Consider the following 16,996-nt stretch of genomic DNA (forward strand, 5'->3'; position numbering starts at 1 on the left):
CCCCTGGGTTTCCATTGAGGAACGTTCTAGTAAAGTGCTTTTAAAGGGTCGACGTGTCAGGAGACTCGATTCGAACAGGAGCAGTCCGTATCGAAAGCGCATAACTAAAGACTTTTGGACGAGCTGGAAGAGTATTTCTTTTAACTTTGATCCGTACGCTTTTCTCGTGAGTGACCAAGAAAAAAAAAGGAATCGGTACTAGAGACGCCGTTAGTCTTACCTGTAAATTACCTCGACCAACGTAAAAACTTACAAAGGCACTCATAACTTGAAAGGGTGCCGCAGTCATGCTTCCTTACTCAAGGTTCAGCAAGCGCAAGCAGTTTGCTAATGCCCGACTCATCCAAAAGCTTTCTCCGTTTGAACTGTATACGAGTCCATTTGAGGTTGTACATTGACAGATATTTATTACCATTGTCCTGAAACAAAAATCAACAGAGAGCAAAAATACGTGAGGTTGTGAAGCTTAACGCATTCGAGAACACGACAATGTTTGCGTCAGTGTACATTGATTTCACGCATAACAGTGAAATCAGTTATAGTTGTAACAAGCGTGACTTGTTTTGCCGACTCATCTGACATAACGTCTTGTCTCTCTCTCACTCTCACTATATATATATATATATATATATATATATATATATATATATATATACTGTATATATATATATATATATATATATATATATATATATATATACTGTATATATATATATATATATATATATATATATATATATATGGGCATATTGGCACAACGGGAGCGTTGTCAACAAGGATAAATATATTTATTTCCCAACAGCTTCGGGAACTGATCCCCTGATGAAGGGAGGACCCCTCCCGAAACTGTTGGGAAATAAATATATTTATCCTTGTTGACAACGCTCCCGTTGTGTTATATCCCATAACTTCACGAAGACTAACTGGCCCATTGAATTATTACTCCCACTATATATATATATATATATATATATATATATATATATATATATATATATATATATATATATATATATATATATATATATATATATATATATATATATATATATATATATATATATATATTTCTTCGCTGATACTGTGTTTTTCTTATTCTGCGCAGAGCTTCTGCATATGCGTTGTAGCACATCCCAGCAATAAACCAGTGAACAGTGCTTCAGCGCCTTCACCTATATACTCTCAGAGACAGTTGTTTCACCTATATACTCTCAGAGAGACCAGCCGGCGATTCGGCTTTCACATAATTACTCACTCCGCTCCTGATTGGCCAGCTGATAAAAAGAAGCTCGAAGCAACGACTACCGCTGTTCAGGATATTGGCCACACTCGGGTAAGGCAGGAGAGCTCACCCTCGAAGCTGCACGAAGACGACAAAAAAAAATAAAAAATAAAAAAAAACGTGAAATACACACAATTTCTATACCCTCTCTCTTTTTTATACGTTTTCCTTTCGCTTGAATCGTGAATTCAAGAGTTGAGATCAAAGCTGAGCCCAACAAAAGCCCCCCGTATTCCTCCACGTTCGCGCATGTTTCACGATGCCGGTTCGGCGTCGTGCAGGGTTCCTGAAACGAAGGTTGATAAGAGCGCAGCAATGAAAAAACATAAATTCAAGGAGCCGGTGCTTCATACCTTCATTAGCATACGGAGTCATAAAAAAAGAGTATTTCTCTTCCACGAAAATACAGAATTCTCCATGAACCTTGCCTGGTAGCCTCGCTAGTACGTCACTTCCTGTTGGTTACCAGAAGAATAGAGTTGGGCCACTTGGTAAGCATTGCTTTTGAAGAGGCACGACGTGCAAACACGGTCACGTGAAGGAAGTCACGACACTACGAACGCCGACTAAATACCGAAGAGACACACAAAGGCGAAATGGAAAGAAGGCACGGAAACTTATCTGTGCATGACGGACCTATCAAAGCGGTACGCGCTGGGATCTGCGTGAGAGATAACTGTTAAGGCAATCGATTTAACCTTCTAATCGGCGGTTGACCCAGGCATGCGCTATATACTGCTAGTATACGTATGTCATGCCTCAATCATCAGACGCGCTGCTTCGTTCCTATGCACGCCCAAATTTTATTAATGCGCAGGTTTGTAGCCCCGTATGAATGAAGAAACAAGGCGGTGGTACGTAACAGATATCTTGCGGGTAATTCGCTTATCCGCAGTGTGGCGAATAATGGCGCGTGGGGTGCTGTCATATACTTCACAAAAATCATTATTTATGGCAAGTCTAGTGGATACCTTTCGGAACGCCGGAATTTCTAATACACATTTGGAGTTGCCCCAAAGTGAAGCTGAACTCTGGATTTGCATTAGGTAGCATCGTAATTGTGAGTGAACTTTTTTTTACGAGTAATATGAAATTCTTCGCTTACGCATGCATAAATTTGACTACTCCTAGAGGAGACACCACGTAGAAATTTTTAACCAAATTTTTTCCCGGATTCTGCTCTGTCGGGTTGCGTAAGCACCGACTTTGAGATAGACTCGGTGATTTAACGCGTACCACTAGAAAGCCACAACCAAATAGCAGTGAAAGGATGTGAACTTGATTTTATTTTTTTATTGATGCGATATATAGGGAGATATTAGCGCTCAAGTAAGGCGCCGACTACTCCTTAGCCCTTGAGTGAACGTTGAACACACATCTCCAAGCACACATATGCAAAAGCACACTCATACGCACATATCAAATAACGCCAACACAAAGATAAAAAAATGTCCGAAAGTTTATGATTAACCCATATATGCCCGGGAAAATTAACAAAACTTAATTCATTTTCCCAAAATGATTGCTTCTATGATCTCAGAAAACAAAATAAAGCTTTTATTAAAAAAAGCTTTTTTAAACAATGATTTTGGAGCTGTCCAGTATGTAGGACACTAATGTTTGACACACGGCGAACAAAAAACATTAGCGCCCATCACTCTCATACGAAAGTTACTTCACACCCAATAACTGACGAACAGTCGACAAAAATTTTCAGCAGCATCAAGAACAATTTGACTCTGTATTATATTTCTTTCCCACAGTATGGCGCTCAGCTACATGCACGCAAAATAGCCATTTTGTGACTGCAGGCACGTGGCTATTTGTAGCCCAGCGATCACCTAGACTTGCATGTGACGAGGCATCATAAACACTACCTCAAGTGGTGCTACCTTTTTTACAGAAAAAAAAACATTCGAGCTACACTGAATAGTTTCACCGTCCTACATGTAGCACACTGGGCATATATGGGTTAACGTCTCTGATAATGTTCCTAGTTAACATGCGATACCACCTGCACAAAATAGCAGTGCACATGTCTGGTCCTTATGGAGACGTATTCGCTCATGTGTACATAACAGTCGACACGCCATTCACTTCTGTTGATCAGTAAATGTTTTGTTTGCCAATTCATTAGCAATGAACACAGGAACAGAATATGGGAGCAAATACAAGAAAACGGGTCATGACATATGCAATGAATGTTTCGCACAAGTATCCTTCCTCTTGGAAATGTTCGATATAGACTGCTCTAAAAAATAAGCCGGTCTCTGCATTACGCTGCTCGTAGACTGACGAACAAACAAGGCAATTAGATTACAAGCGGCATGAGATGTCCCCTCCCGGAACCCTTGTTTGCCGAGCATCCCCTAATGTCACTGCTGCGCTGCCTCGGGGATATATCCTACTCTTGCGAACTCGAGGATTACATTGTGAGCTCGATTCCTGCATTTCCTGTGGGGTGGACTGGACTATATGCTGAACGCAATTTGTTCGAGTGATTATTAGCCTATCCTGACTGGTATCCCACTACTTCTACTTCACACTCTTCCCCAGAACTTACTCCACACTGGTTCGCGTTTTAAATATTCTCTTGCTCTCTCTTTCTGATCAAGCTGGATACTTGTTTATGTTTGAATCAGAAAGAGGCAGGTATGGACAAGCCTAATGGTTGAAAGCGTAACTGCGAAAATAACCCACTAGGAAATTGTACTGTATACGTTTTAACATCAGACCATATATGCCGGAGATTTTAGTCACAAATACTTGACAGTAAGGGGTAATTTCATAACAGAGCAATGTGCCTGTTTGGAAGTGTCTTTTTTTTTAATTTTACAATCTTAGCATTTTAATATTTTTTTCCGAATAAAGGACATTTTTGCAAGTCACAACGCCATTTCACTCTATTGCTTGTTTGCCACCCTTTTTTGCTAGATGTACGCTCACCAGAATGCCGTCTAAGCGTATCCTTGCCGTCTTTACTAAGATTCAACCCCACTACGAGAATATGCGGTACCCATAGGGAACGGAAGGTTATAGGGAACGACACTGAAACACTATTCTCGTTCAATCTCATGACGTCCCGGCGTAGCTTTTCTAAACATAATTCATACCCAAAGGACAGTGTAGTGTCCATATCCAAGTGCCGTGCGAAGTACAAAACGGATGACAAACAGGCAAGTACGGACAGAGCTGTGTGATTTTCTGTTGTCCGTGTTGTATTTGGTCCTCTTCAAGTTAATTCAAGCTGAATCACGACCACCTAGCCCGGCCGCCAGCAATTCCCAGTTCAAGCGTAGCTTGAACTCAAGGGTGAGCCTTTAACGCCAAAAGTATCAAACGTGGAGTTTCGAACATGAATAAGGGCACCTCCCTGTATACGTTACACACAAAATTAATGTTTACTACGTCGCTGCCATAAAGCTCGCAGAGTGTCAACACAGCAAGTAGGCTCTACTAGAGGCAAATACCCTTTTCTGATGCATTATAAATCAGAGTAAGCCTCATGCATCAAAGATTTCGGCCATGGTATGCCTCCGCTGCTTAACGTTACATCGGAAGGCCTTCAAGCAGCCCATCTTTCATCCTTAGGCGCGTCTGATGGGTGTTCACACTTTTATATTATGGCATTTTATTTTTTTCTGGCCTGAGATTATAGAAAATTGCAAAAAAAAAGAAACCATTGCTTGTCGTATATGGGTGTTGAACGATAAGTATCTTGAAGTATAGGAGACTCAAAGTTTCGCCAGCATAAGCCACTGTTTGCATGTATCTGGGTTACCAGTTCGACTCGTTCAGTTGTGAGTCAATGCATTTCGACAACACAGATGTTGAATAATAATAATAATAATAATAATAATAATAATAATAATAATAATAATAATAATAATAATAATAATAATAATAATAATAATAATAATAATAATAATAATAATAATAATAATAATAATAATAATAATAATAATAATGGAGGAGGAAGAAAGTTTAAGCGGAAAGACAGGGAGGTTAGCCAGTTCTTAGACCGGCTGGCTACCCTGTGCTGGGGAAAGGGGTGAGGGGAATGAAAGATGTTAAAAAGAAATGTTGCGAAGAGAGGGAGAAATTACGAAAAAAAATTGCGACAGAGGAAAGGCAACATCAAAGAGTATAAGACACTGAAGTCTGTCTCTGAGGCCAGTTGTCCACAAAAAGCGCAGCAAAGCTTTCAAAGCCTTCTGGGCTGAGGATGGGCTCGGCCAATGACCCAGAATCCTTTGTTCCGACAAAGGCCGATCGTCTAGTCTATCCAGAGCTGCAGTGAGTTCTTGTCTTTGCGCGTAGAAATGGGTGCACTCACGCAGAATGTGTGAATAATAATAATAATAATAATAATAATAATAATAATAATAATAATAATAATAATAATAATAATAATAATAATAATAATAGTGGTGGTGGTAGTGGTTCCGCGACTCAAGGATCAGCATCCATCTCCTACAGCCCTTAAGGGGAGTCGGGCATCTCTGTCCAGGAACAAAAAAAAAAAAAAAAACGTGTCTCTGTGATGTGTGGTGCGCGTTCAAAGTGCGCGCCTTCGAAAAGTGCGCGTCACGGAAAAAAAAAAAACAAAAGGAGAAATACCAGAGTGCACGTGCGGTGCTGCTTAAACAAGAATGACGACGTTAAAGAGCGTCAAGCACGAGGATGCGTGGCAGGACGTGAAGTAAACAAAAGGTAAAACATCCAATGGGCAGCGAACACGGAGATTTCAAGGCCCAATGGCCTGACACCACGAAACAGCAGTATCTCCAATGAGAACGAGACAAGTGGGCCAGAGCTGAAGCAGGAGCCTGGGGGGACCAGAGCAAGGGGAATTCGAGGCAGGCAGTGCAAGCGGAAGGTCGTCACCGGACCGGGCGCTGAAGATGGGCCGTTGGGTTCCGGACCCGAGCCTACAGGACTTCCACCGGCCGGGGCCTCCTGCTGTCGGGTTCCCGCTCCAAAGGACCGTGGCCATCCGGTCCTGAACTCCTTTCCAGGGCCTGCGGACTTTGGTTCCGGCAGGCGAGCTACAGCCGTCGGGCTCCGGGCCCGAGCTGTGCGCCCAGCTGCTTGACTAGGTCGACCCTAGTTCCCGGACGCGTCGCCACCAGCCTGCGTTCTCCCGTCTCCGACGTGTCCACGCTCCTCAAGCCGAAACCATCACGATTTGGTAGGGCTTTTCGACGTGTCGCCAGCAGCCAGCGTTCCCTCGTCCTCGTCCAGCCCACGCACTGACGCAGGAGTCACGGCGTTCCGGTTTCTCATCACCGCCGAAAACCAACTTGTGGGTGAGACTGCACCGATACTCTTGCGCTACTCCCATCACTCAGCCTCTTTCGAACGTTAGGTTTAGTTACTGACTTTGAACGTTCTTGTTGGGTGTTTACAGATGTGTTTCGTCATGTCCAGTCAACTGTTTATTAAGTGTTTTGTTTTGTGAGGAATCTTTGCCTTCTTACTTTTCAATTAAACTTTTTGTGTGTTTCTTGGAAACCGAACGGCTTTGTCCTTATTAACAAAACTCTCTGAGGCTCAGCCCGGGAGAAAAACAAATCAGCAACAAGAACCCTGCATCACAAATTGGCGTCCGCGACAGGACAAAGTCGTTTGTTTTTCCAGTAGATTTTTTTTGACGCGGTTAACACGATGACGAACACGTGGGAGTTAATTGAGTTGGCGGATAAAATGGGACTGACGGGAGCGGAGTTTAGAGTATGGTACGAGGAGCGGATGGAGAGGGAGCGTGAGCAACGGGCTGCAGAACGAAAGGCGGCGAAGGAAAAGCTTGAATTGGTGCTTAGAGCTAAGAAGGAGGAGCTAGAGCGCGTAACGCGTGAAAATAAAGTGTTGCTAGAGCGTCAGACACGCATACTGAAGCAGCAGCTCCAATTAGAGAGGGTGGACTTCGAGCGGCGACTCGAGCTTGCGATGGCGAAAAGGGGGCAGCTGGCGATGCAGAAGGTCGAGCAAGCGGTGAATGTTTGCTCCGATAGCAGCGTTTGCTGGAGGGAAGTCGATTCCTGCAAGGTTGGCCTCGAGCCTCGCGACAGCCTTACTTCGGAGCGAGAAGCTCAGATAGAGGAAGGCAGAGAGGTGGACAGCCAAGAAGGCAGGAGTCATGAGGAGTTTGTTGAAGCGACGGAAAGCTCCTCTGGCTGGGAACATATTACTTCCGTTAGCTGCTTGGGGACCTCTGAGAGGCCAAGCACCTATGAAGAAGAGCGCCTGGATATGGGCGACCTAGAAGCTGTGGAAAATGTTGTGGAGCAAAGCTTCGATAGCAGGGAACAAAGACGCTCCATTCAGAATGAGGTGTGTATCAGAACGTCTCAGAGGCCGAGCACATTTCGGGAAGGGGTAGGGCTACCTCTCAATAGCTCCATGGAAGGAGCGCTAGAACGTCATTGGGAAGATGGCAGCGAATGCCATGAAGGCTCTGATATAGTGGCCACTGATTGTTTTGTACCGACAGAGGTAGCAGCAGGCACCACGTCAATGGTCCTAGACCATACGTATATCTCACTCAGAGAGAGAGGGGATTCTAGTTCACAGGATAGCGTAACTGCTATTTGTCCGAGAAAACACGATGGGAGTGCTGAAGCACTCTTCAAAATAAACAGTATCGAATCGGAGGTGGGCTCGATAGTAGGTATGGAGAATGCCAGACAGGGTCTTGAACCTGAGAACGTGATTGGTTTTGAACCTATAATTAAGTCCACTCAAGATGAGCTGTATAATGACCGAGCACAACGGCATCCCTTCTCAAGAATCCAGGAACCTCACACGCTTGTCGGAGCGTTTGGGCTTGCTGAGGGCACCCCGAGCTTGTGTTCATTAGATGGTGAACTAAAAGAAAGCATTTGTGTGAGAGATTGTGGCATTTGGACATTCGTGTCTCAGTGCGTTTCGTGTCGACGCCGACGGCTCGAGACCGCGCCCTGTTCCTCTGTGACCGGTAAGCGTTCATGTGGCCGGCGGGGGCGCAGACACGCGTTTCAGCGAAAGTGCATAAAAGCATGTTTGCCACAGTTACTTTCGAAACGTGCGAGAAGGGCAGTGCGTCTGGTTTGGGACGCGATAACCTGAGTGTAGGGTTAGAAAACCGGTAGCTCTTTCTGGACTTCGACTTTTAGATGCGGACACAAGTAGCTTTGTCCATAGTCGATTTTGTAGTAAAAAGGTTTATTCCGGGTTTCAGAACTTTTAAATGCAATTGGGTGAATCTAAAGTTTAAGTGTGGACATTTGGACGATGTAGCGAACTGTAGCCCGGTGATGTGTTGAACTGCGTGGTGCAAATATGTGGTTTAATTGTGACGTAGTGCAGAACGCGCACTCATCGGCAGTTTTTTTTTTTCTAAAAAAAAAAAAAACTTGAATAAAAGGGGGGCGTATGTGATGTGTGGTGCGCGTTCAAAGTGCGCGCCTTCGAAAAGTGCGCGTCACGGAAAAAAAAAAAAACAAAAGGAGAAATACCAGAGTGCACGTGCGGTGCTGCTTAAACAAGAATGACGACGTTAAAGAGCGTCAAGCACGAGGATGCGTGGCAGGACGTGAAGTAAACAAAAGGTAAAACATCCAATGGGCAGCGAACACGGAGATTTCAAGGCCCAATGGCCTGACACCACGAAACAGCAGTATCTCCAATGAGAACGAGACAAGTGGGCCAGAGCTGAAGCAGGAGCCTGGGGGGACCAGAGCAAGGGGAATTCGAGGCAGGCAGTGCAAGCGGAAGGTCGTCACCGGACCGGGCGCTGAAGATGGGCCGTTGGGTTCCGGACCCGAGCCTACAGGACTTCCACCGGCCGGGGCCTCCTGCTGTCGGGTTCCCGCTCCAAAGGACCGTGGCCATCCGGTCCTGAACTCCTTTCCAGGGCCTGCGGACTTTGGTTCCGGCAGGCGAGCTACAGCCGTCGGGCTCCGGGCCCGAGCTGTGCGCCCAGCTGCTTGACTAGGTCGACCCTAGTTCCCGGACGCGTCGCCACCAGCCTGCGTTCTCCCGTCTCCGACGTGTCCACGCTCCTCAAGCCGAAACCATCACGATTTGGTAGGGCTTTTCGACGTGTCGCCAGCAGCCAGCGTTCCCTCGTCCTCGTCCAGCCCACGCACTGACGCAGGAGTCACGGCGTTCCGGTTTCTCATCACCGCCGAAAACCAACTTGTGGGTGAGACTGCACCGATACTCTTGCGCTACTCCCATCACTCAGCCTCTTTCGAACGTTAGGTTTAGTTACTGACTTTGAACGTTCTTGTTGGGTGTTTACAGATGTGTTTCGTCATGTCCAGTCAACTGTTTATTAAGTGTTTTGTTTTGTGAGGAATCTTTGCCTTCTTACTTTTCAATTAAACTTTTTGTGTGTTTCTTGGAAACCGAACGGCTTTGTCCTTATTAACAAAACTCTCTGAGGCTCAGCCCGGGAGAAAAACAAATCAGCAACAAGAACCCTGCATCACAGTCTCATAGTTGAGGCATGAGTAAGCCAGTATTCGATTAACCTGCACAAAGCTGAAATGCCTAAAGCTTTCGAGTGAATCTGCATGTGTGCCTCATTGACAGGAGGCCACTACTCACCACCCGAGGCTTCTCAGACATCTTTTGGTGTCCCCCCACTTTTATGCTGCTAAGCGACCTTCGAGCTGGCAGTTGGCGTTTCCCTTTTGATAGATGTGTGCGGTTTAACGTCCCAAAACTACCACATGATTATGAGAGACGCCGTAGTGGAGCGCTTCGTAAATTGGACCACCTGGGGTTCTTAAACGTGCACCCAAATCTGAGCTACAACATTTCCGCCTCCATCGGAAGTGCAGCCGCCACAGCCGGGATTCGAACCCACGACCTGCGGCTCAGCAGCCGAGTAACTTAGCCACTAGGCCACTGCGGCGAGGCGGCGTTTCCCTTTTCGGTCCAAGTTTTCACAGTTTACGTTCCTGCACGATGTTTTCATATTGTGGCAGTCACTAAAAGAAGTCCACTACAGGAATTCGGAGGTGGTACGAGTGGCCGCAGAAGTTTGGTTCCTTCTGGATCGTCTTGGCAGCTCAAGAACGTCTTCCTCCCTGTCGCGGACAACCAGCTCGAGTGTTGCCTCGGCTTGAAGAGGGCGATGCCTCGCGAACAAATAAAGAGATTTCTTGGCATCGGTTTTCTTTTCGGATCAAACCGCTGTCAGCTCCAGAAAGGTGGCGCTCCTTACGTTTGCCAGAGACCCTTTCCCCCTCACTTCTTAAGTGAGTGTGACTGTGGTGTAGAACAGTTGGCGTAGAATACACTTTGCTTTTATTCTCTGCTTTCGTGCGTCCTCTTTTAGACAACGATGTTCCCGTTGCAACTTGGTGTATCCCGTTAGGGACGGTGGAAGTGGACTGGCGTGCTTTAGAGAAGCTGCTTCCCCAAATTTGTCCCTTCAAACATCATCTGGCAGAGACAGACTTAATGGCTCTTCAGATTTCTAGTCACAACAACTGTTGGGTTTTTTTATTCTCTTTTTGTGAGGTCAGCGGTTCCCCCCAGCCCCTACATTCTAACGTTGCCACTCACTCTCGGACAGATATTTCTATACTTTGTAGAGTGCGTATTTTGACGGAAGATTCCACAAGGAACCTGGCCAGTTAGGGTGGAATTGAAAAAAAAATCTTGGTTCTATGAATTGCCCCACGTACGTTTTGTGAAATAGCCAGCATGCAGTTTTCTTTTAATGATAGTCTTTCTTGGGATACTTGAACGCAAAAATTGTGGCCTGTCCGACCGTCTGACGTTTTGTCTGTCAAACGAAATTATTCAGCCCCCCAGCCAAAGTTTAAGCGCTTGCTAAAGACGTGCGGCCATTTTGAACTGGCGGCTGTGGTCATACTTGTGAACGTAGTCAGTGAAAAACCAAATATTACGTATATGTGAGGTGTAACATCATCACGTAAGTAATAGGTGGTGTGTTCCTTTACTAAAAATACATATATACACAGTTATAAAAACCCTAGTGTTTTTTTAGGCAGCGTTGAAAATGCGATGCTCCGCACGACGACGTTTGAAGTGAAGTACGCAGACACGCAGTCAATTTCTTCGTAAGCCAAGGTAGACTACAATGCAGACCGAAAATGAACGTGAATACTACTTGCGAATTATTGGCTAAATCTGCGCTCCACAGTTTGAAGTGTGCCCAGCGTTGCGAAACGAATGTAAGGGGAGAGAAAAACAAAGAAACAGGTAAGACATAAGAGGAAGACCCCTTCGCCAAACAGGGGAGATAGGCAGGCACTTGGTAACAGCCTCTTACAATCTCAGCATGTGAACACAGTTCACAAAAAGTCTACGAGCCCTCTCGGTTTTTAAATGACCCCTCACCAGGCTCTGAAATTACACACACATAAAAACAACCTTGTTATGCTCCACTAGGATCTCTCGTCTTTGCGGCACATTTCGTGACGCAAGAATAGTGACTCATGCGAGGTCATTGTTAGATGCTGTCGATTGTTCCATATACGCAAATTGACAGCTGCACATTGTCTCTTAGCCTCGATTGATTGATATGTGGGGTTTAACGTCCCAAAACCACTATATTATTATGAGAGACGCCGTAGTGGAGGGCTCCGGAAATTTAGACCACCTGGGGTTCTTTAACGTGCACCCAAATATGAGCACACGGGCCTACGACATTTCCGCCTCCATCGGAAATGCAGCCGCCGCAGCCGGGATTCGAACCCGCGCCCTGCGGGTCAGCAGCCGAGTACCTTAGCCACTAGACCACCGCGGCGGGGCATTGTCTCTTAGCCTCAAAAGATACTTTGGCTGATTGATACTGCATTTCTTAATAAAAAAAAAAAACACTTTCTTAGTGCGCAGGGAACGTTTCAGAAAGAAGACAGATAGGACAGCGCGCTCTGTCCTATATGTCTTCCTTCTGAAACATTCCCTGCGCACTAAAAAGTATATTTCTTTCAAAAATCTTTTAGCCTGTTTTGTCATGCAGTTGCCGACATGTTCATATTTGTATTGCTTGACTGTACTGCGCGATTGACTGGTTTAATTTAATTGAACGTTTTCGACTGCGCGAGCATAGATAACGGTGTAGACGAGAAGTGCGAAATCCTGGTGGTATTAAGGTTGGCATTGTGCGCATATTTTTAGGAAAAATAAGTGGCGAAGAGTCGACAACCTGTAGAAAAGTTAGTGAAGGCATGGACGAAATCAATCCCTCATCTTTGAACGCGGGGTAGTACAGGCAATGCGACCTATAGATCTCAGGCCTGCTCACTGCCACCGTGACGTCACGCCCCTTGACCGAGCGAGCGTAGTCAAATTATATCGTTCGCGAAACTTGGAACGAATGGAGTAAAAAAAAACTATTGCCACAGCCATCAACGCCTTCCGACGAGAGAAGCGCGACTAGGTGAGGAGGCGAGAGATAACCAAAACCAAAAACTCAATATAATTTTTTTATGTAGTCGTAATTTTATATGTGTCAAAGTTCACTAGGTTAATTTTGCTTTAGGGTTAGCCTGACACTCGGCTAAACGGTTGATTGCCTCATTTCTGGGTCGAGTGCTATAATTAAACGGCGTATACAGACCATATGCTATCAGGGCTCGTGTTTATTTCGGCGCATTGCCGGGTCAACGAGGCATCGCTAACTTTTGCGCGATGATTTCGTGCGTACCTTCCGTAGTTCATTTGTTTGCTTACGTGATGTTCACGGGCGGGACAATTCAGAGCTGAACTAGCTCACATAATGTGTTGATAGCCGATTCTGCGACTCCACTCGCTTGCGCACGGTTGGCGTGCCCTCGCCTTTGGTGACAGTGTACACAACGTGCTAAGCAGCGAGCCGCTCTACTCAACGGTTGGCAAAGCGATATCATCAAGGCTGCTGTATCGCTGCAGAGGTTTTCCCACGATTGGGCAACGTGAGTTTTCGAACTATTGTGCTCTAACTATATTCGAACTATGCTATTGTGCTCGTGAACAGTTGGGTCTTATGCAATGCGATCTGGAAAGTTATTTGGATAATAAAACAACCTTGCTTCTTTAATCTTTCTTGTTGGTCTTCCTTTTTTCTCGCGAACGCAATTAGCGAGCCATAGGGCGTAATAAAATCATTTATATATAACGCCACGTTTAAAAAAGGTCAGCAATTCGCACCTTTTGCTGTACTTTTTTTTTTGTAATTGCCCCATACATGTCCCCATAGGAGGTCCCCCCGTCATTTTCTATGAAACTTTGGGACCTCCTCCTATACTATGCCCCGCCACGGTGGTCTAGTGGCTAAGGTACTCGGCTGCTGACCCGCAGGTCGCGGGATCAAATCCCGGCTGTGGCGGCTACATTTCCGATGGAGGTGGAAATGTTGTAGGCCCGTGTACTCAGATTTGGGTGCACGTTAAAGAACCCCAGGTGGTCAAAATTTCCGGAGCCCTCCACTACGGCGTCTCTCATAATCATATGGTGGTTTTGGGACGTTAAACCCCACAAATCAATCAATCCTCCTATACTATTTCAACCATGTAACCGAATGTGAAATATACAATAACCTTGACTTGAGTTAAACTAAAGATTTCATTTCCGCGCCACGTATGGCAAATGCACGATGTCGCTACCGCTTCTGGTTGTGACGATATATTTTATTTCAATTTTTTTGTTTGCAGTTGGTTGTCCACTATATACGTAGATGGTGACAGTGAGAACGAGCCGTCAACTACTGAATGCATGAGCTTCTATGGAATTTAGTTGCGCTACGAGTTTAGAGCGAGCACACACGGCAGGCTGTAAAGCCGGTGCCAGCACCGTTTTCCGCGAAAAGATAAAACACACGTGGCGAGTTTTAAATGTATACTAGCTTCATTTAACATTTTGGGTCAGTATTAAAGCTGGTTTAAGGAATGTATTGCGCTTTAAATTCTTTGACGATTTGTTTGTAAGCATTTGTTATTTCACCTAAACGTAAGAAATTGATTTGTGGGGTTTAACGTCCCAAAACCACCATATGATTATGAGAGACGCCGTAGTGGAGGGCTCCGGAAATTTCGACCACCTGGGGTTCTTTAACGTGCACCCAAATCTGAGCACACGGGCCTACAACATTTCCGCCTCCATCGGAATTGCAGCCGCCGCAGCCGGGATTTGAACCCACGACCTGCGGGTCAGTAGCCGAGTACCTTAGCCACTAGACCACCGCGGCGGGGCTAAACGTAAGAAATCACTGTGCACTATTGACCATGTGACCGATTTATAAGAAAAAAGTTTGATGGCCCAACAAAGGGACGAAATAAGTGAAGTAAATAATATCATTGATTATTTTTTGTTACACACACACACACACACACACACACACACACACACACACACACACACACACACACACACACACACACACACACACACACACACACACACACACACACACACACACACACACACACACACACACACACACACACACACACACACACACACACACACACACACACACACACACACACCAGAAGATGTGCAAAAAATGTTCCTACCCATTGGCCAAACTTCCGCACTTTTCTCTGTTTAGTGTGCCACGTTTGTACTGTCGGGCCTGTTCTTGGAGCGGTGTACATGGTATACTGGTGTTTCTGTGTGAACTGGAGTTCACACTTGAAAAACATTTTAAAAAGAAACTTATCGCAGGCTTTTTGGCCAACGTGCTTTTTTATGGAGAAGCTAGAAAACAGGAAAATCTTTGAGGTGTCTAGACATCCAAATTCGGTTCAAGAGCAGCAGTACGTTATGGAGGAAGTAAATTAGGCGGAGGATGAGGAGAGACTATCGCATAATTAAAATGCCCCCCCCCCCTCCAAAAAAAAAAAGGTCGGAGCAGTGGTAAGAAATATTACGTGGCAAATAACAGACACCCCACCCTCCTCCTCTTTCCTAAAGAAATTTATCGAAGGAGCCCGGCTTGCTATGCAAAAAGAGCGAAATTTTTACCGACCCTGAAAGAAAAATGCCTATTTAACAACCTAACACCACGCGCTTTTATTGCTTAATTTTGATGTGTTTGGCATGCGAGCAGCGGAACGTCCAACGCCTACTGAAGTTATGGCACCCACACACGAGGACACAGACGGAAGGGACACAGAGACCAGCGCAGTGTCCTTTTCGTCGGTGTCTGCTTGTGCGTGCGCTAAATCTTCAACGAAACCAACTAGCCCGTCTTTCCGTAAGAGTGAAACGCCTCGATCGCTCCGCTTGTGAAATCGGTTTAGTCGAGAGTGAAGGTGCGACTACTTCGTCTCACCGCCATTTTGTCGTCAAGCAGACCCCGTCTCGCCAAACGCGCACGTCAAAAAGGCGAAATCTTCTGCAGTTACTAGCACTGTCTCGGGATGCTACGTTATCGGGGAGCTTTAGAATACCGTTTGCAATAGCTGTGGGCGTTGCGGGCGGAGCGGACGCCACATGAGTTTTAGAATAGCGTTTACCCTGCTGCTAACCGCAACGCACCATCGCAGCGACACCGTAGCCTCGAAACCAGCGCTTGCGGGCCACATGCGGGCCGCGAACGCAAACGCCGACTCGCGTTACGACGCATGCGCAGTGTCAATGACCACACCGCAAGGGCTCGCGGTGCGCTATTCTAAGACTCCTTATCGTGTGGCTGAGCGCCAGCGGCGCCCATATATAAATGTATGTAATGAAAAGGCTTCCGCTAAAATGTCGAAAGCGCACACGTCATTATTTGTCATCATTTTACAGAAAGAAAACTAAGTGTGATAGAAGTCTGTCTTTTAAAACTCAAATGTAAGCAAGTAGTATATAGACACACATACCTTCGAATGACGGAGAGAACGCGTCTCATTCCGACGAAAGGCACGCCCTCATTTCGCTTTCCTGTCGTCGCTTGGGAAAAGAAAACACTCGAACCTTCGGTACATTGTCAATATTGGCGACAGTTGGGCCCGGGGCATTGTTCCGTTGCGGGAGCCTGCAGGCGTATACGCTACACGAACATTCGGTGAACTAAGCACTGCAGCACTTCACAGACGCAGAATAACATGGTCATCTTCATGCAGTCGCAAAAAAAAAAAAAAACAGCAGCACGCTACGACAGGCTTCGTGAAGCTTGGCAATCCTGCTATCTCGCACAGCGGAAGCATTCATGCGCACGATAGGCAAGATACGAGGGCCGAAACTGAGTGACGTCAGAGGCCGTGCCCGGAGTAATGAGTAGGCTTGAATTGTTTTGGTAGGAGGCATTGGTTAATTTAAGGGCCCTTTAAGAATTCCGAAAATGCATACTTTGTCAACGTCCGCTTCGACAGCTCGTGAAGATGCAGAGTACAAGATGGCGGTCTGTCTGAGCCCTTCAGCTTGGAACGCGCATTTTGTTCCTTTTCTATTTGTACTGCGTATCTTTCGATGCGAAAATTGGGGAATTCCACATTCTGACACTATCGAGGCAGAATTTTCTGATATTTCGATGCATAAATCGGGAAATCATACGTTCTGACACTGTTGTGGCACCTATAGTAGGTAGGCCAGGCGCGGCCTGGCATCAGCTATAGAGTGATTACGAGGACTTTCCCTTCGTCGTTTTGCTTGACCTGCTTCAATTCTCTCACCGCTTTCTCATCTCATGACCCGAAAGCGACATCATGCAGGTAGGCATGTATTGAGGTAGATCAACCAAAAGATGATACAGCACTATTCAACTCATGGTATACAGCCACTACC

At 45.7% G+C, this 16,996-nt stretch overlaps 1 long non-coding RNA gene across 3 annotated transcripts in view; it reads right to left on the minus strand.

Annotated features, from left to right (window-relative positions):
* The window catches only part of LOC142766811 (uncharacterized), a 29,699-nt gene extending 13,353 nt beyond the window's left edge, over window positions 1-16,346 (minus strand). For 2 of the 3 annotated variants that reach the window (XR_012884598.1, XR_012884597.1), the window contains exons 1-2: window positions 16,093-16,346; window positions 1,256-1,360 (exon numbers count right to left, since the gene is read on the minus strand). This is a non-coding gene — a long non-coding RNA (uncharacterized LOC142766811). The remainder of the gene's footprint in view (window positions 1-1,255; window positions 1,361-16,092) is intronic. The other variant, XR_012884599.1, reaches the window with a different exon arrangement.
* Window positions 16,347-16,996: the final 650 nt, after the last annotated feature.

This window comes from Rhipicephalus microplus, chromosome 7, assembly GCF_043290135.1.
Source record: "Rhipicephalus microplus isolate Deutch F79 chromosome 7, USDA_Rmic, whole genome shotgun sequence".
Taxonomy (NCBI): Eukaryota; Metazoa; Arthropoda; class Arachnida; order Ixodida; family Ixodidae; genus Rhipicephalus; species Rhipicephalus microplus.